Raw genomic sequence first — 25136 nt, 5'->3', positions numbered from 1 at the left:
GGTATAACAGGGTCCTTTGGAAGTGTCATGCCCAGTTTTCTTTTTTTTTTTTCTTGATATATTTTTTATTTACATTTCAAATGATTTCCCCTTTTCTGGACCCCCACTCCCCGAAAGTCCCATCAGCCCCCTTCCCTCCCCCTGTTTTCCCACCCAACCCTTCCCACTTCCCTGTTCTGGTTTTGCCCTATACTGCTTCACTGAGTCTTTCCAGAACAAGGGGCCACTCCTCCGTTCTTCTTATACCTCATTTGATGTGTGGATTATGTTTTGGGTATTCCAGTTTTCTAGGTTAATATCCACTTATTAGTGAGTGCATACCATGATTCATCTTTTGAATCTGGGTTACCTCACTTAGTATGATGTTCTCCAGCTCCATCCATTTGCCTAAGAATTTCATGAATTCATTGTTTCTAATGGCTGAATAGTACTCCATTGTGTATATATACCACATTTTTTGCATCCACTCTTCTGTTGAGGGATATCTGGGTTCTTTCCAGCTTCTGGCAATTATAAATAGGGCTGCTATGAACATAGTGGAACATGTACCCTTATTACATGCTGGGGAATCTTCTGGGTATATGCCCAGGAGTGGTATAGCAGGATCTTCTGGAAGTGAGGTGCCCAGTTTTTGGAGGAACCGCCAGGCTGATTTCCAGAGTGGTTGTACCAATTTGCAACCCCACCAGCAGTGGAGGAGTGTTCCTCTTTCTCCACATCCTCACTAACATCTGCTGTCTCCTGAATTTTTAATCTTAGCCATTCTGACTGGTGTAAGGTGAAATCTCAGGGTTGCTTTGATTTGCATTTCCCTAATGACTAATGAAGTTGAGCATTTTTTAAGATGTTTCTCTGCTATCCGAAGTTCTTCAGGTGAAAATTCTTTGTTTAACTCTGTACTCCATTTTTTAATAGGGTTATTTGGTTTTCTGGAGTCTAACTTCTTGAGTTCTTTATATATATTGGATATTATGCCCAGTTTTCTGAGGAACCATCAGACTGATTTCCAGAGTGGTTGTACTAGCTATGTAATTATATCTTAATTGATAAATAAAAAATAATAGAAAAAATGATTTGGTTGTGGACAAATTGTGAAAAGTTTCAACAAAATTATAAAATCTAATTTATTGCAAGGGAGTGATAACTTTATCAGTTGGTCCAGGTACTAGTGTGGGGATAATAGATATAGAAGCTGTTCCTATTTGGGGACAATTTTTAAGGGTGTTGGGTGAAAGAATTAGAATACCAGTTTCTTCAGTGAAAGTAAAAACACATGAAGTAAAACATATAAGAAGAAAGCCAGAAAACACCATGAGCCCATGGGAAGCCTCTCCCTTTGGGGTCTGTGTCCTCTCCCTCAGGAGTTTTCTAATGAAGGGATTTCCAGCCTGAGACATAACTCGTGATATATGCTCCCTACTACTTCCCCAGCTCCCCAGCCTATATCTGGAAAGAACAGAAGGAAAAGAACACATCTGTGTGATTTGTAAGTAAAGTTACCATATTCAGGGAAACAATAGCTTCAACCCATGCTGCTTCTAGAAAACTTGAAAGGTATTAACTTTCAAAGTTAATTATAACTTAATTCAAAGGTGGTCCCTAATGAAAACTGGAAAGCTTCAAAAAACATAACATTTCTGGCAATTCTGTTCTGTATTGTATGGCTTAATTGTTGCAGGGTCTTTCTGTCCTGTTCCTTTGAGAAGTTTAAAGAGCTTTTCTCATTCTATTTACTGCAGAGTTTCGATTCAAAACTGCCTCTTACAGTCAGTGGATACTGTGACTCCTCTCTACTGCTACCAGCATCTTCACTGATTTCTGTCTAATCACTGTTATGTCTTACATGTGCACATATAGCATGTTATGAGCACATTAGGATACTTACAAATCATTTCAATTTTATTTTACACATTCTAGTTTTGAACTCTCAAGTTCACAGGAGAGGCATCTGCAATGAAGTACTCATTTGGAGAGTTCAGTGTATTGGTGGCTGAGCAGCACAGCAACCCAGTGTGCTGAGTGACACACCCATGTTAAAGACCGGGGAGGAGAGAGAGAGAGAGAGAGAGAGAGAGAGAGAGAGAGAGAGAGAGAGAGAGAGAGAGAGAGAGAGAGAGAGAGAGAGAGAGTCAAAGTAAATATGCATTAAGCTTACAGCATGCTTTGATGGTGGGTCTGGCATAGGATCTTCTAAAAGATTAATGTTTACAAGTGGGACAGAGCACTCATGTTGTTTAGGGGAGAGTAATGTATCTCACCTCCTGCCAGGAGCCAAACTGACCTTACTTTATGTTTAGAGTTCATTTTAAAGATAGGCTTAGACTTTGACTTCTCCTCAGCTACAGACCTTGGAGAAATCGACTGGTCAATGGTCATTGTGCCCTCCCAGAAGAAGAAAACATCTTACAGCTGCCAGAGATTCACCTTGACTGAATGCCTGGGCTACATGAAGAATCCCACTTGTTCACTTCTTCTCCTGCCTGTATATGTTCCCTGAGAAAATACAGTTTGGGAGGCCTTGGACAGTTAATTAGTCTTGGTCTCATTCTTTGCGGCTCCTGTTTCTGTTTCTCTGCCCTTCTCTTCTAGGGTCCCCTGTCGAAAACCCCCACGGGCTGGGGCAACCTCCAAGATTCCAGTTTTACCACACACAGACACACACAGAGACACACACACACAGAGAGACAGAGAGAAGAAGAAGAAGAAGAAGAAGAAGAAGAAGAAGAAGAAGAAGAAGAAGAAGAAGAAGAAGAAGAAGAAGAAGAAGAAGAAACTGCCCCATGAATTGAGGAAAGCATGCCTGTGTGAGGGAACTTGCTCTTTTTGATATTCTGGTGAAGGGAAAGTCCAAGCTAGTATTTAAGATGGTTCTGGAGGTAAACAAGTGAGCAGGTCACAATAAAAGTGAATATTGACAACTATATTGCCCAGTATATTGTCCATTATATTGGACATGATATTTGGGAAGGCATTATAGTGATTGTGAATACAGAGATAAATAGTTTGAATTTATGATGAGGGCAATAAATAGCTGAATTTGAGGAATAAAATGAATAGTGGTTTTTTGTAGAGTCCACCAACATTGACATAGGAAAAGTCTAGAAACCTTTCAGCCACAGGAAAGAGCAATTACCTAAATTGTTACTGGAATAGTTCCTAAAATGGCACAAGCACTCTTTAAAGTACTGGTAATGGAACAGAAGATAAAGAGAGTCATCACGACCAATAACTGCTGTTTGGGAAACAAGCCAGTCTTAGGTCAGAGGCCCACATGCTCGCCTGCACTATGGCGTGGGAGTGGGAGGGGATAAGCATAAGAAAAAGAAGGGCAGAAATGTTGATTCCATTTCATTTTTAAAAATTTTTGGCAATATGTCTTATTTAAGTGAGTGGATGACAGTTTCAACGACTAGAACACTCCAGAGAACATTTTATTTCATGTCTGCCATTGGACTGTGAGCAAAAATCTAGTACCAAGGAGTTAAGTGTGCACAAGTTAAAAATAGACCTAAATGAAAGGAACAATGAACTTACCAAAACGATAGAATTTTGCATACCACCTCCCAGGAACAGTTCATCATATGTACCCATTTTCTAGCATGTGATGAGCTTGTCACTCACATTGCTGCTGATCACAGGGAAAGAATACATAGATGAGGAAATAAAGATATTTATGCCAAGGTTGGCTTGCCCTTAAAAGACATGCTAATTAGCCTTTCAGCTAAGGAGAACTCTTTTTCGGTAGGTTGTTTTTATTTTTAGAAGATAATTGAGTAGTTGAAATCGTCTTTAGCATACAAAATAATGGCATATGCTATGACCTTTTTTGCACATCTAACTTTGCACTCTGTTCATACGCACCACACCATCATCCTATGGTCTCTATCCTTACTCACCTGCCTGTTCCCTCTTATAGTTCCCTTTTGCTTTCATGTTCTACAGACCTGCACGCATACGCATGCATAGATGCTAAAATATGCTATATATTCTTTATCCAGTCATCTATTCGTGGTCATCTAGGTGATCCCCTATAATGCTTTGTTATAAATGGGTCACAATAAGAAAAACTATTATTTGTGAGATTTATGTCAGTGCACACTCTGCTGAGTTCTTTTTTGTATTACTTAGTGTATTCCTTATTACAATCTTGTTGGGTTAATCAACATTAAGCAAGAGGTAAGAAAACAGAGGTGCACTCACTGCAATTATTTGTCATCTGGTGGCTTAGTAAATGGCAGAGCATTTGACTCTCATCAAATGTAGACTATGGATTTGTAAGAAATTTGGCTTGAGTACAATAAAAATTATAACATCAAACTGTCCATAATGGTAAATGCTTGCTTATAATGACTATCTTATGTGGAGATTTCACACACATTTCTTTTTGATATTGTACATAACCAGTCTTTGAATGATCAAACTTGTCATTGCAAAATCCTCAACTGCGAGTTAAATATTTGAATTCAGTATGTCAACCTTCCAGAACACCTCAGCTTCTTCCAGCATTTTCCTGCTCACTGGTGTGCCCGGGCTGGAAGCCTTCCACACCTGGATCTCCATTCCCTTCTGCTTTCTCTATGCAACTGCCCTGTCAGGGAACAGCCTGATTCTCTTCACCATTATCATCAGCCCAGCCTCCACAGCCCATTTAATTCTTTCTCTCCATGCTGTCCACTACCCACTTCAGACTCTGCATATCCACTCTGGCCACCAGGCTGGGAATATTCTGGTTCAATGCCAGGGAGATCAGCTTCAATGCCTGCCTGTCACAGATGTTCTTCATTTCACTATTCACTGTCATGGAATCCTCAGTGCTGTCATCTATGTCTTTTGATCATTTTGTGACCATCGCCAACCCTCTTGGATATGCTTGGTCTTAACTGATCTTAAAATAGCTCAGATTGGAGTAGCAGTAGTTACCAGGGGCACACTGGTTCTGGTTCCCCTGGCAGTGCTCCTGAAAAGATTGTCCTTCTGTAGCAGCCATGTGCTCCGCCACTCCTACTGTTTCCACCCAGATATCATGAAGCTCTCATGCACAGACACCAGGATCAACAGTGCAGTTGGGCTCACTGTCCTGATCTCCACTGCTGGAGTTGACTCTGTCTTCATCATCCTTTCCTATGTCCTGATCATTCAAACTGTCCTCAACATTGCTTCTCCAGAAGAGAGGACGAAAGCCTTCAGCACTTGTATGTCCCATATTGGGGCTGTGGCTATGTTCTATATTCCACTGCTCAGTCTGTCCTTTGTCCACAGATTTGGCAGACAAGCTCCCCCTATGCCCATACTCTGATTGCCAATGCCTACCTGCTGATCCCTCCAGTCATGAACCCCATCATCTACAGTGTGAAGACCAAGCAGATATGCAAGGCTGTGCTGAACATTCTCCATTCCGGCATGACAAAGACCTAGATTGTTGTTTCACTGTTTTTCTATTCTGTCATTGTCATTTTCTACTCTGTCATCTACACTGTCATTGTCAGTGAATAAATGACATTAGAGGAGATTATAATTTGTAGATTGATGCTCTTGTTGCAAGTTTCTGATATAGATTCAGGTTTAAGCAAGAAGACAAGTTAAGAGATAATAGTATGAACCACAGATTTTTCGAGTTATTAATTTTCCTGAAACATTTTCCATAATAGTAGGAACATGTCCTGATCATAATATAATTTACATAAGCAATCATTTTTCCTTGTTTTGCAATGTAGTCTTTCTATTTAAGTAGAAGGTGAGATATGTCTACTACATGGCTTACATATCTCCTTTATGGAGAACAATGCATTTTCCTTCTTCGTAGATTATTGCCACACTTTTAATAATAACTAAGTTATCAAACCACTTAGGTGTGCAACAACAGGGTGCTGAACACTCAGTTACTACTTTTAGTACTTTAACCAGTCTTTATCTCCTTGTTGATTGTTGCCCAGTACATAAACAAGATTGTCTGACCAAGGCTGAGAGCAGCCTAGGTCTTTGAATATAAGCATGAATATCCAGAAGGCAATTTGACACCGTGATCATTGGGCAAAATAACATCAGATTTTACCTTTGTACATGTGATCTCTCTAAGCCAAGATCTTTGAGCAGGATTACAATATCAAGTATGAAATCGCCTTTTGTGGTACAGGGTTTAGATCTGATCAGGAAGTGGTTACTTATTTTATAACGCTTGTACCACTATGGCAACAGAAGGAACATCTTGCCTGGAAGGGTTATTTGAGTAATATAGGGTCATGAATCAGTAATATAGGGTCTTTTTTCTGGCAGAAGGCTGAATCCTACTTTCAGGCATCTTTAAACATATGAGGAATGCTACCAGGATTAAAAAAATACATGAAATTGGGAGTATAATGAGAAAGTTTGAGGGAGTCGTGGTAGATACAATATTTCATTATAAACATACATAAAATTCTCAAAATAAAGAAAATAAAAATATTTATGTAGTATATTTGTTTTCTTTGAGTTGCCAAAATTATAAGAAAATGAATTTTGAACTATTTTAATGTGATTATATTTGCAATGTTACATCTGGACATCTTCATCAAGAAAAAATGATGATAGGGATATCAGAAATCCTCTAATTAGGATAATAGAAATAACATCTGTAAGAAACACATGGACTATTTAATGCAAGTAACTTTTTTTTAAAAAAACCTAACAGATAATGGAGCTGACAAAGGGCTATGGAATGAGGAAGCTTATTTCACCGATTCAATATAAGAACAAAGAGAATTCAGGTTTACAAAAGCTTATTGAAACCTAGCATCTTGGCAGCAGATTTCCTCTGAGCTAACACTCGGGCCCCTCTTACCAGGGTGCTTTCCTATTCATTCTGATATTTGAAGACTGAGGTTGCTTCCTAGAGCTAGGAAAACCTTAGAGAAAGAATGTTTCCACACCATATCTCATTCCTTAGGAGAAGAGAAGAGTACAAATCAAGTTCAGGTCCCAATTCCTGAGGAGAGTCTGTTGGTACTTTGTTGTGTTTTGAGATGGCATAATTATATTGCAATGACTCATGAGGAAAAGGTAAAAATAGTCATCAGTTAATGTCATTGTACAGAGAGATATTACTATAGTGAAATTGATAGTACACCAATCAAACACATGATTCTGGTATCTTCTAATCTCCCTCAAGCATCCTCCAGTTAAGAAAACTAATCAGAAATTGTCTGTTAAATAATGTATGTGCTTCATGACATTTGTCTGTTTACTAAAAGCATGCTATAGATTTTGGAGTTGAGATATGAAATCTTCAATATTAGCACTATGTGCCAAGTTGTTTGTTATGTAAGTAAGCTTGCTGTGGTCACAAAAGGGGTTTTGTTTGGTCCTTTAACCCATAATGCTGATATAAGAAACTAACTAGTATCTAGTCTGATATTTCTGTGCTTCATAGATTATGACATAATCTAGAAAGATGCTAGTTGATAAATTTCAGATATGTCCTAAAAGCATATATTTTCTGCTTTGTAAAAATCTTTTAATTTTCTACAACTGACATAGTTCTAATTTAAAATGGGCAGTGACAGTTACAGGGTGTGTCTACATCCAGGTTTGTGTTGTAGTCTGTAGGCTGTGCAGAGACTGAATTAACCACACTGCACTTTTTCTTTTAATTGATGCTCAGCTTTCTAAGTTTCTCTTGTTTCTTCCTGTTAATCAGTTTCCCCCACAAAGTTTGAGCACATGCTATTTCTGTGTTTAGATGGTAGACTAGTTATTTAGGTTCATTATTTTCACTAGTCTGCCTTCCTGAATTCCATTAGTTTTTCCTCCGTGTATCTACTGATACATTGTAATATTGGATTCAATGGGACCACCTCATTCAGGTTCTACTGTGGGCTGACTGCAGACTACTTAACAAAATTGAAGACGCTGACAGGATAAACAGAGTTTGAAGAGAGATATTATATTGACTGTATTTCTTTCTCCTATGTGGTCCATCAGATAGTAATGATTTCTTAATATTATGGGATTTCTAATTTCTTAGTACCTCTTTCTTGCTTCCTTAGCTCTCTCATCATTTTGAAAATCATCTCTTCATTAAAAAATTCCAGCTCAGAGACTATTACAGGATGTCTGCTCTGAAACAGTCTTTCCTAGAAATGTCTGCCTAAACAAGCTAGAAAGAGTATCAGTAGATGTGCTAACATGGAAAGGAGAAAATTTCATTGCGTCACAGCCCCAGACAAAGAACTATAGGCAACTAATAATTGTTTGGAGAGGGAAGATTAGTTTCTCTCAGTGATAAGCTCCTTTATTGGTTGCCTAGTACAAAGTGGTCAGCCCTGAAACCATGCTCATGTGGTTTCAATATCCTTAGTCATCAGGGAAATGCAAATCAAACAACCCTGAGATTTCACCTCACACCAGTTAGAATGGCTAAGATCAAAAACTCAGGAGAAAACAGGTGCTGGAGAGGATGTGGAGAAAGAGGAACACTCCTCCACTGCTGGTGGGGTTGCAAGCTGGTACAACCACTCTGGAAATCAGTCTGGCAGTCCCTCAGAAAACTGGGAATGATAGTTCCAGAGGACCCTGCTATACCACTCCTGGGCATGTACCCAGAGGATTCCCCAGCATGTAATAAGGATACATGTTACACTATGTTCATAGCAGCCCTATTTATAATAGCCAGAAGCTGGAAAGAACCCAGATGTCCTTCAATGGAGGGATGGATACAGAAAATGGTATATATACCAAATGGAGTACTATTCAGCCATTAGAAACAATGAATTCATGAAATTCTGAGATAAATGGATGGAACTGGAGAACATCATTCTAAGTGAGGTAACCCAGTCTCAAAAGAACACTCATGGTATGTACTCACTGATAAATGGATATTAGCCTAGAAACTTGGAATACCCAAGGCATAATCCACATATTAAATGATGTCCAAGAAGAACGGAGGAGTGGCCCCCGGTTCTGGAAAGATTCAGCGCAGCAGTGTAGGGGAACACCAGGACAGGGAAGTGGGAAGGAGTGGATTGGGGAACAGGTGGAGGGAAGAGGGCTTATGGGACTTGCGGAAGTGACATGCCCAGTTTTCTGAGGAACTGCCAGACTGATTTCCAGAGTGCTTGTACTAATTTGCAACCCCACCAGCAGTGGAGGAGTGTTCCTCTTTCTTCACATCCTCACCAACACCTGCTGTCTCCTGAGTTTTTAATCTTAGCCATTCTGACTGGTGTAAGGTGAAATCTCAGGGTTGTTTTGATTTGCATTTCCCTGATGACTAATGAAGTTGAGCATTTTTTAAGATGTTTCTCCACCATCCGAAGTTAAAGAATTCTCACCTGGAGGCATGGAGGTTCTATGTAGGCTCTTTCTTCACACCCTACTAGGTCCTAGAACCAGAACACAGAAAGTTGCAGATTTCACCCAAGATCTGTAGAGATCACCACAAGGGAGAGCCAGCTCAGCCTCTCACATTAGATTCTAAGGTTCTGTTATGCAAGGACTACAAGCCTTCGTTCTCTTAACCTTGTTTCCTAAGAACTTTTCTTTTTCTGAGGTCAGGCGATTGTACTAAACAAGGTATCCTATGACATGGAGAGGGAAGTACTGCCAGATGGGGTGTTAGTATGGGCTTTGAGGAAAGGACTTTTCTAGAAAAAGCTGTGCTTTGTTTTGTAGCTCAACAAGGAGAAACATTCATGCAGGATGGGGAAATATAATGATGACTTCAGAGAGAAATTGGAATGAATTGAGACTGATGTCTGATTCCTTTTGGAAAAGCTATGAAGAACCAGTAAAAGGACTGGGGAGTCAGGACTGCTATGGTGTTAGAAGAATTATTGCTTTACTTACTGGTTCAATGCTTATCTCATAAGCTCTGCTTTTGCAAAGGTTGTAAAGTATGTCCTGTGAAAACTATTTGCATTCAAGAGAGAGATTTAAGAGCGTTCTCTTAGAGTGAGTGTGTCCACATTAAAGCAGCCTCTGAGAAAGCAGTATTGTTTAGTGGGAGATCTTTGATGGACTCTCAGAAGAGTCAATATAATCTCTAGGTCTAACAAATATGGAAGCAACTTAAAATAATTTCACATAAAGAAGAAGTGCTCTATTGGTTGTATGTCTTTTATCTTCCTTTAAATCTGAGTTCATCACTGTTAATAATAATAATTCCTAAGATGAGAATCAACATGAAGACACCACCTTTCTGGGTATCCAGAGGCCCAAGCTATAGCTCAGGCAGCTGGAAGGAAAATCATCTTTGAATGAAGACATGTTAATCTGATTATTGAACTTGTGTTTATACATTTTTAATTGATAACATGTTTCATGGACGTTTTATTTCCTAGTGAGGGTGTAATACTGACTTTGTCAATTTATTTGTCTCCAGTGTCAGGAAAGGGTGCTTTCAACTCAGCAACCCTAAAAGAACAAAAGCTGCATTTGCTTTTTATATGAGTAGTTTCCATGCCTCCTGTGTTTTAACATCACTTATGTAATGAAGGACCGCCTGTATCATCTTTTACTTTCAAGCAGATCACTTAGAAAGTGTTGTTGTTCACTGGCAAGACATGATGTTTTTAACAACATCTGCTAAAATGTTTGCCTACAGTCTTTAAACATTTATAAGTACCAAACATAAAAATTTTATTATTTGACAAGAATTTTTATGGGCCTAGTTGAAATAAATGTTTCCCTTTACTTATCTATACTAGTATCAGACATCTGACAATTTTAACAGAAATGTACTCAAGGCTCTTCAGCTTTTGAAGTGATCAAAAACCAGAATAAAGCAACTTAGAAAACAGCTCTGATCTGCCATTGCTGTCATCCTTGAAGAAATCTCATAGTGTGTTGCCACTCTCTGTTTCCTCTACTCACATTAATATTTTGAGTAATAAAGATATGCTTTTAAAATATTCCACACCAATTCCTATAATATGAGGATTCTTCCAATAACATTCTCACTGCAAAGTTCAATTATGAAATCCATTAGTTGTGTGAGCACTGTGCTCATGCATTTGTAATGACTGTTTTTTGTCAACTCATAGCCCATCTGAAATGCTGTATTTAATTGTTCTTCACTGTGTGGGAGCTGCACCACGGAATTCTCTTCTCCATTAGCTTCTAGATGTACTCGTTTATCTCCTAAGATAAGTTACATGCTGGAGAGTGGCAGGAGGGAGCAAAGTCTGGAATTCCTGATGAAGGTCCCGTGGTTCTCCTCTCTTTCCTTTTGGATACTGTCAATAGCTATATAACAATTTCCACAGACATAGTTAACATTTTATCTCTGGACTCCTTTGTCATGGTTTCTGGGCCCAAGTAATCTATATTCTAAGATGGTGACCATGCTATGTCTGAAAAAACAATATACAATAATAAAGCAGATCTTTTCCTTTTAAAGCTCCAACTTTAAGTCTTGAATTATTTTGACTGTGCTCTTGTAGATAACTAACACAGCCATCATGTTATAACTTAGTCCTTTGTTGATGAGTTTCACAATTAACTTTCACAGCCAATTTTAAGCTTTCAATATAGTATTATTGACCATATGCTGAACATCAAATTTTCACAACTTAGGTATCCAGTAGTTTCACAAAGAGTTGATGAGGTGCTTATTTTTAAACTTGTAATAGATATTTGCCTAGGAAAATATCAGTGATGAACAAATCTGCAAAGTATAGGGATATAATTTCCATACTTGCTTTGGAAGTAGACTACAAAAATCATCCTTTTAGGCAGAGTTACTTCACCTCCATCATGAGCCTGTGCTTGTGTGTGTGTGTGTGTGTGTGTGTTTTCATGCACATAATGTTTGCTTTGGGGGGAAGTTAGAGGATAACATGCTAGAGTCAGTTCCTCCATGAGAGTCCCAGGGATCTGACTTATATTTTTCTGTCAAATTCTAATGTGTTAATCTGTCAGTGTTTTGGAACAATTGTAGTAGGGCATTTGCGAGTCAAGGGTTGATGCCAATGGAATCTGGGAAGAACCTCTTACTGGCAGACATCCATGTATCTCTAGTTCTGTGTGAAACATCATTCACAGACTAAACCTACAAAAATAGACATTGCAAATGTAGATAGGTGTTCCTAGGCGTTTTATTAGTTTTCCAATTTGTAAATGATAACATTTTGCTTCAAAGGTTACTCTTCCAAATAAATTTTGCATATCCATGTGTATAAATTCAGTGAAGAAGGAAGAAAAAGAATCAACAATATTTTGTTGTAACAGGGAGGACCTTATCATTTTTTGTATTATATTTTGTCAATGACAACACATTTACAACACGTTTCTTCTATAATTAAAGTTTATCTACAAGACCCTTAAAAGATTTTTTGATTATTTTATAGTAAACTGAAGAAAAATGACAAAGTTGAAGACCTATAGAGAAAGACATTTTTTTGAGGGACTTTGGACTAAATACAAAGGTAAAGAGAAAATGTAATGTTAGAACAGATAGGAAGCCAGTGTATGTGGGGACAAGTGGTGAGGGTAGTTTGTTAGCTTTCTACCACCTAGGAAGTTACAGGATATCAGAAAATTAAAAACTCTATGGAGAAGCTTATTCACTAGAAAACATAGTTTAAATCATTCATAGAGTTCACATTATTCAAGCTAGAATAAGTTACAAAAGCCTCAGTTTCTCAAATAGTTTTTTTTCCCCCATTAGGTGTGTCAGAACTAAGATAAGTTACTAGATGATATAGACAGAAAGTTTGCCACCAATTATAAGAGCAATTTCTTAGGTCACACATGGAATGGAATTGGTGACATTGAAATTGTTCTAATATTTATGTATGAAAGAGTATCAGCAATAGTATAATTCAATAACTAGCAATTAATATCTATTATGTGGATTGTATTTGGCTAGATATTTTAGAAGCTTTACAAATCAAGGTAATTTTTTATCTATATAATTAATTAATGTCCTCATGAATACTTGCATAGCCCGTATACAGGCATACCAATGTTCACGGTCATATAAAGATGCACAGAGAAAGACGAAACACTAGGAAAGGAAGATGATGGGAAGACAGTACTGAAGGTCACTGGAGACATTATGAAAAAGTTAATGAGGGTATTTAAATATGAGTCCGAGATCTGTAAACCTTGAAGATGGAAAGTGTGTGAAAGGCTGAAGTAGAATGGACGGTAAAGTTCAGCACTAGGAATGGTGCCGTCATCTAAAGGCATAGGCAATTTTTAAGTCTTGAGACTTGAGACACATGTTAAAGCTAAGAGAAAAGATTTTATAAGTCAGATTATAAAAGTTATAATAATTTGTGCAATCCTTGGCAGCATATCTCAGGGAATTTGAGATGGCTACAAAATGGTTAAAGGCCATAGTAGCCAAGAATACTGATGACGCCATGAATGTGAAGAGATGAATGAAGAACATCTGTGACAAGCAGGCACTGAAGCTGATCTCCTGGGCACTGAGCCAGAATATTCCCAGCACTGTCACAATTGTAGAGATGCGGAGACCAATGTCACTGGTGGACAACATAGAGAGGAAATAGTTGGAGAGTTGATTCAGTAAGGACTACAAACAGAATCAAAGAATTTACAGATAGTGCAGTTAAATAGAGGCAGAAGAAGGGACTGGAGATTCAGGGATGAGCCCATTCCAATCCAGGGACACCAGTCAAGAGAAAAGTAGGAGAAGTGGAGCTATAGAAGATGGGCATTATGGTCTGTCCAATCATTATCTTCAGTTCTTAAATTTAGAATTTTGAAATTATTTTAGTTGAAGTCAAATAGACATTCAAAGTGGAATTAGAAACAGTTTCTGATAACGTTTAAGATTTACATGGAAATATTTCTGATAAAATTGAAGAAATACATAGAAAACATGTTAAAATTGAAGATTATCATGGAAATTATACAGATAAAATGGCAAGCATAAAAATAATTCTAATTTGAAATTGGAATTATAAACATTTTCAGGTAAAATTGAAGATTTACGCAGAAAATATTTCTGATAAAATTCAAGAAATATATAGACAAACACGCTAAAATAGACTATTTCATGGAAAATTATATCACTTTCAGTCAACTTAGGAATACTTTTATGCCTACCATTACTATATCTATATACAATTTTCCAAGATAATCTTCAATTTTAACATATTTTTCTGTATTTTTTACAATTTTATCAGAAATATTTTCCAAGTAAATCTTCAATTCTATCATAAAATGTTTCTATTTCATTTTCCAATTAATTTAGCAATGTTTTATGTCACTATTTTACTCTTTAATTTTCCATGAAAAGTATCAATTTTAATGTGTTTTTCTATATATCTCTTCTATTTTATCAGAAATATTTTCCACGTAAATTTTTAATTTTAATCATAAAACATTTTTACTTCCTTTTTCAATAAAAGAACATACTTTTCAATAAATAAATAAATAAATAAATAAATAAATACATACATACATACATACATAAATATAAAAGATAGACATTCAATAAAGTGCAATCAAGTAAGTCTAACATCAACATGTACCCAGTAATTACTTTTGATACCAGTTAGGAGGACTTCTCAGATGGCTTCCTAATGCTCCACCCTATCCATTTTCCACTTTAGCTGTCATCTTTCTTATAACTTCTGTTTACATAATTACTAAATCTTAATTTTGAACTTGATATAAATGGAACCATACAAATGATAACTATTTTGTTGGGAGTTTTTTTTATTCAAAATTATATGTAGACCTCTCAGAAAGCTAAACTTTTTAATTAGATTTCAGCTAATTTAAATTTATTCAGCTAACTTTATTTTACCTTTTATATTTTATATAGTCACCGATCACTTACGTTTAATGAAAATTTTTGATTCAGCTTGTTGACTTTTTTGAGTTCTGTGGACTATATCTTGGGTATTCTGTACTTTTTTGGCAACTATCCACTTATTAGTGTGTACATACCATGCATATCCTTTTGGCTCTAGTTACTTCACTAAGGATAATGTTTTCTAGTTCCATCCATTTACCTACAAAACTCAGCATGTCCTCATTCTTAATAGCTGAATGGTATTCCACTGTGTAAATGAACCACATTTTCTGTATCCATTCTTCTGTCTGGGGCATCTAGGTTGTTTCATACTATCACAAATAAGGTCACTATGAACATAGTGGAACACATGCCCTTGTGGCCTGGTTGGGCATCTTTTGTGTATATTCCCAAGAGTGGTATAGCTGGGTCTTCAGGTAGATATATTTCCAATTTTCTGAGGAACCTCCAGATAGATTTCCAGAGTGGTTGTACCAATTTGCAATCCCACCAGCAATGGAGGAGTGCTCCTCTTTCTCTACATTCTCTCCAATATGTGTTGTCACCTAAGGTTTTGATCTTAGCCATGCTGATTTGTCTAAGATGGATTCTCAGGGCTGTTTTGATTTGCATTTCTCTGATCAATAAGAATTTTGAACATTTCTTTAGGTGCTTCTCAGCCATTTGAGATTCCTCAGTTTTGAAATCTTGGTTTAGTTCTATACCCCATTTTTTTCCTTGGGTTGTTTGGTTTTTTGGTGATTAGCTTCTTGAGTTCTTTATATATTTTATATAATAGTCCTCTACAGGATATGGGGTTAGTGAAAATTTTTTCTAAATTTATAATTTAATTTAGCAACTAATTGGCAAATTATTTAGGGAAATATAGGGAACGTGGACAGGGGGGAGTGGGAATGGGGAGAGGGGGACTTGATGTGGTATTGGGTGAGGGAAAAAGACTGAAGCCCTGAGGGACATTGGAAGGAATGGAAACAGGCATCCTTGGGAGATAGGAGGTTGGGGGAACTCTCCAAAATGCACCAGAGACTTGAGAGGTAAGAGAGTCTCAAAGGTTCTCTTAAAGGGAGGGAACCTTAGATGAAATGTCTGACAGTAGGGAGAGGGAACTTATAGAGTCCACCTCCAGTAGGAAGATAGGGCTTCAAATGAGGGAGAAGGGGGGACCATCCCACAGTCACAACTCTGACCCCTAGTTGTTCCCGTCTGAAAGAATTACAGGGATGGAAATGGAGAAGAGCCTGAGGAAAAGAAGGTCCAGCAACAGGCCCCAAAGTTGGATCCAGCTCAAGGGGCGGTCCCAAGTCCTGACTGCACTCCAGAAAACCCAACAAGCAGCTGAAACAGTCAGATGCAGATATTTGCACCCAACCAATGGACAAAAGCTGCTGACCCCTGTGGTTGGATTAAGGAAAAGCTGGAAGCTGAAGAAGAGGATGACCCTGTAGGAGGACCTGCAGTCTCAATTAACCTGGACCCCTGAGATCTCTCAGACACTCTCACACCAACCAGGCAGTATACACCAGCTGATATGAGGTTCCCAACACATACACAGCAGTGGACTGCCGTGTCTTGGTTTAGTCAGAGAAGATGCACCTAACCCTTAAGAGACTGGAGGCCCTAGGGAGTTTAGAGGTCTGGAGGGGTGGGAGTTAGGAGGGTTTGGGGACATCCTCGTGGAGACAGGAGGTGGGGAGGATGTATGGGATGTGGAGCAATATGAGGGTAGACAGGGGTGGGGGAATAAAATATGAAGTGCAAATTAAATAAATAAATAAATACATAAATAAATAAATACCCTTTGATCCCAATACTCTTGGGATTCTCATTTTGTAGCACTAAAACCCTACTTTGTTCATGATTGTGGAAACTTTTTTCTTTGGGGTCATTGAGTCAAGTTATAAGCTTCTTATAAGCTCATATGGGCTGGCTCTTAATCTGAACTTGCTACAGGTTTTCGGCAATATACATCAATGTATCAATTCTAAGACTGTCTTACACTTTACTGTAATTATCTGTATAAATTTGTTTTAAGCCTTCTCATGAATGTGAGAGATGTGTTTGTCTTCTAGAGAGATAAGTCTTGGAAGTTTGGATAAACTCTTCAAGCTTATAAGAATAGAGAGATAAATTTGGGAATCAGAGAATAAAAGACTTTAGAGTCTGTGTTATTATAAACTAAACCAGATTGTCTGATTATAGTGATAATGGTGGTAATTATGGTATAATCTTGGTTCAATTAATACTTTCTACTAATAAATGGAGCAAATTTATGATACATATCTTTGTTATTAAACATAAAATTACTCAAAATGTCTACTGTCCAGACTTAAAACATATATTTTAAGAGTGTGTATCTATTTTGTGTCCTGTATTTAAATTGGTGGGCATAACTTTTAACAAGTTATAGATTATTTGACAAAATGTGAATACACAAAATAGTGCATTTTGAAAATTGCATACTTACTATAAGAGCCAAAAAAGTCTTCAAATTGTATTTATATTTCTATTGATACTGTAATAGAAGACTTCCATGGTCATTTCAGATTCATGCCTACTTTTGAACACTTCTAGTATCTAATTACACTGCTCATCTAGTATCTAATTACACATTCATGGACATAGATGAAGATGAGTTTTCCTATTTGTACAAAGTATTGTTTGTTACATATTTAAAATCCTTAGGCACTAAAAGGATGATACTTTTTACTTTTATGATGATTTTTTATTTTAAAACACTACTGTTCTAAGACTAATATTATGAATAGTAGATCCGTGTACATTTTTAAATTTCTTCACTTTATACTTTCAAGGTAAGTGCAAACACAATATGATTGCATCAGAATTCAGTCTTCTCCATGGAAAAGACTATATTTTACACAGCCTTTGCATTTTCTTTCACATTTTAGTTATTATTCTCCATTAGTTATATTATAGTTGAGCAGACTTATATCTGCAAACCCATGGAATTTCCATAAAATATGCTCCCAAATTCATAAATCTGCATCTTTTTACCTTGTCTGTTTTTTGCATACACTTTGAAGTTAAAATAAAATTGCATCATTTCTACCTTTAACTCCTCCCATGTAACCTCACCCCTGCTCACTCAAATTTATAACCTTTTTCTTTCAGTGTTAACCACCATTTCCCATTTTGCTGCAGTGTTCCTAGTTCATATTACCATTTTTCCAAAACTTCCATTTCAGAGTAACGTTATTATTAGCACAGTGAAAAGAAAGCCTTTCTCAGCTCTTCTACTTCTATTAAACTTTCAACACTGGTAGAAATGAACAAACATAAGATCTACTGCTAAAATGGAAAATTATCCTAAATCAAAAATCATTGAGAATAATTCCTTTAAACTAAGGCAAATAGAAATGATTAAACAGTAGGCCAATTTTTCCTTATATTCACAGATAAGTACAGCCCTCATTAAGGAAACTTCTCTTTGCACTAGAAACCACGGCAAAAATCACCACCAATCCAAATGCATAGTTGTGGAGGCCAATCTCAAAAAACATATCTTGTACCTAAGGCTCAGGGAACATTGTAGGAGAAGGGAAGGAAATATTCTAGAGTCAGATAATAAGGGAGTTTGTTTTAAGACTGTCTTTTAGGAATGTCAGAAATGCCTAAAAAAGACGAGTCAAACATTTTTTAAAATCTTTTTTGAAAGTTGTAAATTTTTCAGAGTAAAATCCAAATTTCTACAAAGAAATTTAAATCAAACCATTTTTTAAAAGATCAACTAGGAAAAGAAATATTTAAATTAAGCTGCAGAAAAATAAACCTGCCCCTAAATTTATCCACACTCCTCAATTACTAAGACATGGACACTGTGAACTATAAGATATGAATATGTAGAAGGTTATTGTAGGGTGATGGGTCAGAAAGGTCAACAGTAGCAATATGGAAGTTCTCTAAATGCAATGAGATAAGACAATATATTCCTAAGTTCTGAGTATATATGAGATACTACTGAAAATAGTTTGCAGGGTTGGTAGCATGTAATAGTACATTCTCTTTTTAAAAAAAATTGAATTGGCAGTTTTCTAAACATTTAACCATAAACTCACCATAGGACCCAGAAATTCTACTTCTAGAAACTTTCTGAAGACAAATGAAAGCATATGCATACACATCTATGCATTAATGTTCATGATAGCATTAGTTACTATAGCCCCAAATTGGGAATAATACAAACCTTATCTACTGATTGCAGATGAGCAAACTGCGAAGCATCTCTATGATGGAACAGTGTTCAGACCACAAAGGAAAGTAAAACTGATATTACTGCAACATGAATGCACTCAGACAAATTATGCAGTATGAAAAATCAAGATTGTACATAGTGTCACCAATCTTAATCAAATAAGTAGAAAAGAGAAAAAATTTAGTGTCTGAGCTGTGTGTACTGTGTGTGCATGTTCATATGTTTGTACATGCTCAGAGACCAGAGGAGGTCATCATGTGTCCTGCTCTGTCATTTCTCACTTTACTCCTATGAGACAGGCTCTGTCACTGTAGCTGCAGCTAGCCTAGTTACCAGCAGGCCTCAGTGATCCAGCTGTTTCTGATCCGCATCCCTAGGGCTAGGGTTACAATGTGAATCACCATACCCAACCTTTTACACAGGTATCTGGGGTTCAGACTTCGGTCCTTATGTTTGAGGACCTACTGAGCTATGACCCTAGTCTAGAAAGGAAATTTGTTTTGAAGACAGAAAGCAGGTTAGTATTTGTGTCTCTCTGGGGGTAGGATTTGGACAGCAACCAGAAAACTATTTTGGGTGATGGAAAATGTTCTAAAATTGGGTAGTGCTGATGGTTTCCATTACAAATGCACTAATTTTTGGAATATATACTTTTTTCTAACACATATGTTATGATGAAGACTTTCAAATAGAAATTTGGGTTTGAAACCCCCCTCAAGAAATACTGAGTATAGAAAGTAATTGGTGGACAACATCAATAAAATTTTTGACAAAAGTCTAGTGTCCAGTCTTGTTGGTTTTTCTATGAAAGGTAAGCAATAAACAAAAGTTCAGAAAATATAGCTTCAGATAGGCTTTAATAAAACTCCAGGAAATGCTGTAAATTTTTTTGGTGTTTGGAACAAAAATAGACAAGAAATATTTTTATCTAAAATGATTGACAACTATTTACTGACATTGAAAAATTGTTGTGTTTTCTGCACTATTGTATTAGATACTGACATATATAGGAAGATTTAGTTCCCATTTGGGGACAAATAGAATCCTGGGACAGAGTTAAAGTATAGGAAGAGGTTCAGTTAAGCTGGACTTTAAATCCAGTAGTTATAGACTGTGACAGTGAATAACAGGAGTTTGATAAACTGACTTGAGTAAAACACAAATAAAGCATATCATCAAAATCTATTGAAATTATTTCCTGATAGTTATAAGTATATATCAATAAACCACAGACATTTTAGAAAAAAATCCAGGAAAATATTTATATAATTACATAGTTGAAACAGAACTAATAACAAAACAAAGCTAAAAGTTAAGAGGGTAAGGTTTGGAATTTATATTTTGGTAAGAAATGAAGAATTCTTTTTATAGCAAAACATCTCCCATTTGAAATATATACAATATTTAGTTAGATAATGTGATTACTGCAGAAACAATGAAACATGAGAAGTCGTATCTGCTCCTATAAGTAACCTGTCACCATACTCCTGCATGAAACTCATTGGTTCAGGAAAAAAAGCGAAATTTGTCAAATAACTATTAGCTAATACAGGATGATTTGACATCATTGACAGTCAAAAGAACAGCAATGCTGTTTCAGAGTGAAGACTTTATTGAGGGTTCTTCTGACAGATGTAATGGACCCAGTGTGTGAATCCAGGAAGTCTCAGTGTGGTCATTACTATGCTGTGTAGTGTTCTGTGCCAAGCCCAGCTTGGGCTTTTTAATTAATTAATTAATTAATTAATTTTTAAATTGAATATCATCTTGATTTACATTGCCATGGAGGGGACAGAGTGCTATGGTTGCTGCCCCTGGGACAGGTCCTTGGTCTGAGCCCCCATGAGGCTGCGGTGGATGTGTGTTGATGGCTGCTGTGGGCTTGTTTGTGTATAATGGACATATTTTCTGGAACTAGCACTAGCAGTGGAGGACTCTTTCCTTCTGAGGAATGTCCTCCATGTTAACATAAACTTTTTGTTTATAATTACAAATACAGATAAATTCTTGAGTTCAGGGTCAGCCTAGGACAGAGCAATAAAGGTTAGACCCAGGCATGATGGAAATGGTAATTTCAGGGCAGGGTCCCACCCAACTAGCTTGTCATCTGTGATTAATAAAGGCAGTCAGATCTCTGAATTCTTTTTCAATATTAATAAAAAATGTACACCTGCTCTTAAAGGGCTGGGGTCACAGGATGCTGACTCATAAAATAATCAAAAGGAAACCCGAAGTAAATGACTGAATTGATATGTAATTTAAAAACTGGGCTTCTGATCTGCAATAGATGAGCCAACAGAACTAAACAACAGTTCTTTACAATCTTCTTTAGGGAGAGCTGAGCTGTTTGGAGATGACTGGAGAAACTGGAGAATGAAAACAGATCTTCAGGTTTTTTTTTATTATTATTATTTTTGATAGGATTTCTAACTTGGTCAGAAGATCTAATAATTGTTTATTTTATATCAGCTTTTCTCACTTTGGTCAAAAAACCCATGAGATTTCCAGATAGCATTTACAATTTTTATTAGCAGAGCTGTCTCAATTAGAGAATTTTTAGAATAGCAATAAAAAGCTGTCTAGAGCAGAGCAGAGCAGAACATACATGCAAACACACACACACACACACACACACACACACACACACACACACACAGAGAGAGAGAGAGAGAGAGACAGACAGACAGACAGACAGGCAGACAGACAGACAGACAGAGGGGGGTCAGGAAAACCATCTCAGCAGAACCTAGGTCCTCAGCTAGGACCCACTTTTGACTCTGAGTTCTTTCTTTTCACTTTTCACAAACACCCCTTCCTCAGGAACTGTTCTCCAAGCTGAGGCTAGTCCTTGGCATTTCTGTGGTTGAGAGTTAAATTAAAAGTGAGAGAACTTAGTTGATGTTTTCCAGAACCTGGATTAGAATAAATGTACTGTAGAAATGCAAATGCTAAGAAATGTAAATCAATAATAATGAGGTTGTATCCACGTCTGTACTTGGGAGTTTCATTAATTTATGTGTCAGGAACACAGTCTAAGTTAAGTATAGAATATATATCTTAAAAAATGTCATGTTTCATTAGGACATACATTTACCATGACTACTTAAACCTATATAAATGAAACATCTGCATGGAATTTGGAGTTTCGGATAGGCATAGCTGTGGATGTGAACAGAACAAAGAAGTGAAGGTATAGTGAAGAGTTAAGAGGACTTGGAAGTCATGGTCCGCATAAAAGAGGGCCTTGCCTTACCAAGGTGGAGAATTAGAGGCCTTCCAGGTGGGTGTGCTGAAGGAAAAACATCAGAAACTTCACATGGGTCTTTATACTCACTTCCACTGAAATTTCCTTGTGTCTTTTGACATGAGTTACAGTTCAGCTTAAAATGAACAGACAAAGATATTATAGACAGAAAAATTATGGTTTCCTACCAGGATGTAGCTGGATATCTGGACCTGTAGACAGAGAGTGGAGGTTTCTTTTATTCTTCTATAGTGGGTTATATGAAAGTTACCCACATGTCTCTATGAATGTAGAATCTTTATAAGGAATTTTGGTGATAGAAACACTGTGTATGTGATTTCTCTGCCATGCTGGATGTCTCAGAGTTCTGTCCCCTGGGATGCTTAAGTGACATCTGGGATCATGGAGGCTTAGACAGATGGGAAAGATCCACATGAAGAAAACAAATATAGGCACAAAGATTCTATGTGTATATACCTTAGTTTAAAAAATGAATTATTACTTTGATGATGGACACTGGGTTGATCATTTCTTTTAAACATTCTGTGTGTTTCTTGTCAGTGATTTTGTTATATGATAATTGGAGTAACAGAAATTTGAAAGGATTATAGTTAACAGCAGATACATAATATGTGTTCATTAAATATCTCTTAAAATGAAGAGATAAGTTTCATGAGATCCCTCTCTCCTTCCTTCCTTCTTGGGAATCATATGATATGTGAATTGTGTCTTGGGTATTCAGAGCTCCTGGGCTAATATCCACTTATCAGTGACTGTATTCCATCTCTGTTCTTTTGTGACTAGGTTACCTCACTTAGGATGATATTTTCCAGTTCCAACCATTTGCCTAAGAATTTCATGAATTCATTGTTTTTAATTGCTGAGTAGTATTCCATTGTGTAAATATAGCACATTCTCTGTATCCATTCCTTCACTGAGGGACATCTGGGTTCTTCCCAGCTTCTGGCTATTATAAATAAGGCTGCTATGAAAATAGTGGAGCATGTATCCTTATTGCATTCTGGGGAATCCTCTGGGTATATGCCTAGGAGTGGTATAGAAGGTTCCTCCGGAAGTGTCACGCCAAGTTTTCTGAGGAAACACCAGACTGATTTCCAGAGTGGTTGCACCATCTTGCAATCCCACCAGCAGTGGAGGAGTGTTTCTCTTTCTCCACATCCTCACCAACACCTGTGTGAAGGGTGTTGTTTCCCTATTTTCTTTCTTAGCCCATTTATCATTTGTTTAAAGGAAGGCTACTGATTTCCTTGATTTAATTTTATATCCAGCCACTTTGCTGAAGTTGTTTATCAGCTATAGAAGCTCTCTGGTAGAATTTTTGGGGTTGCTTAAGTATACTATCATATCAACTGCAAATAGTGATGTCTTGACTTCTTTGACAATTTGCTCTCCCCTTGATCTCCTTTTCTTGTTTTATTGCTCTAGCTAGAACTTCAAGTGCTATAATGAAAAGATATGGGGAGAGTGGGCATCTTTGTCTTGTCCCTGAGTTTAATAAGAGTACTTTAAGTAATTCCATTTAATTTGATATTGGCTATTGGTTTGCCATATATTGCTTTTATTATGTTTCTGTATGGGTTTTGAATTCCGAATTGGCAACATACAGGTTAGGCAAAAAAAATCTTTCCCAACTCCACATCCAATAGAGGGCTAATGTCCAAAATATATTTTAAAAGTCAAGAAGTTAACCCCCAAAAATCCAAACAGGCAATCAAAAACTGTGGTATAAAGATAAACTGAGAATTCACAGCAGAGGAATCTCCAGTGGCTGAGAAGAATTTCCTTCTTAGAAGGATGAACAAAATTCTCAAGGGAGGACATACAGAGACAAAGTGTGGAGCATAGACTGAAGGAAAGGCCATCCAGAGACTGCTGCACTTGGAAATCTATCCCAGATACAAACACCAAACCCAGACATGATTGATGATGCCAAGAAGAAACATGATATAGCTGTCTCCGAGAAGTTCTGCCAGAGCCTGACAAATACAGAGGCAGATTCTTGCAGCCAACCATTGGATTGAGCACGGGGTCCCCAATAAAGGAGTTAGAGGAGAGGCTGAAGGAGCTGAATGGTTTTGCAACCCCATAGGAAGAACAACAATATCATCCAACCAGACCCCTGCCCCGAGCTCCCAGGAACTAAACCACCAACCAAGGGACCCATGGCTCCAGCAGTGTATGTAGTAGAGGATGGCCTTGTAAGACATTGATGGGAGGAGAGGCCCTTGGTCCTGGGAAGGCTCGAACCCCACCCCTACCCCCTCCCCCTCACCCCCATGTAGGGAAATGCCAGGGCCAGAAGATGTAGTGGGTGGCTGGGTGGGTGAGTATCCTCATTGAAGCAGGGAGAGGGAGGATTGGATGGGGGTTTCCAGAGGGAAAGCCAGGAAAGGGGATAACATTTGAAATGTAAAGAAATAAAATATCCAATAAAAAAAGAAAGAAATGTTCAAAGTCTTTAGTGATCGGGGGAATGCAAATCAAAACGACCCTGAGTTCCAATCAGAATAACATTAAAAACTAAGGAGACAGCACATATTGGATAGGATGTGGAGAAAGAGAAACATTCTTTCATGGCTGCTGGGAGATTGCAAGCTGGTACAACCACTCTGTCAATCAGTCTGGAGGGCCTTCAGAAAATTGGAAATAGATCTACCTGAAGACCCAGCTAAACCACTTGTCTTAGTCAGGGCTTTTATTTTTGCACAAACATCATGACCAAAAAGCAAGTTGGGAGGGCAGGAGAAGGGTTTATTCTGCTTTCATTTCTACATTGCTGTTCATCACTAAAGGAAGTTAGAACTGTAACTCAAGATGGCCAGGAAGCAGGAGCTGATGTAGAGGCCATGGAGGGATGTTTTTTGTTGGCTTGCATCTCCTGGCTTGCTCAGCTTGCC

The 25136-nt window shown here is 37.4% G+C and overlaps 1 pseudogene; it reads left to right on the top strand.

The window, feature by feature from the left end:
- The first annotated feature begins 4468 nt into the window (after nt 1–4468).
- LOC127681142 (olfactory receptor 51F2-like) lies at nt 4469–5415 on the top strand (annotated as a pseudogene).
- The last annotated feature ends 19721 nt before the right edge of the window (nt 5416–25136 follow it).

The sequence above is a fragment of the Apodemus sylvaticus genome, chromosome 1 (assembly GCF_947179515.1).
Source record: "Apodemus sylvaticus chromosome 1, mApoSyl1.1, whole genome shotgun sequence".
NCBI classification, from domain to species: domain Eukaryota; kingdom Metazoa; phylum Chordata; class Mammalia; order Rodentia; family Muridae; genus Apodemus; species Apodemus sylvaticus.
The sequence above is the reverse complement of the archived record's forward strand: the minus strand, read 5'-3'. Positions and strand labels throughout refer to the sequence as shown.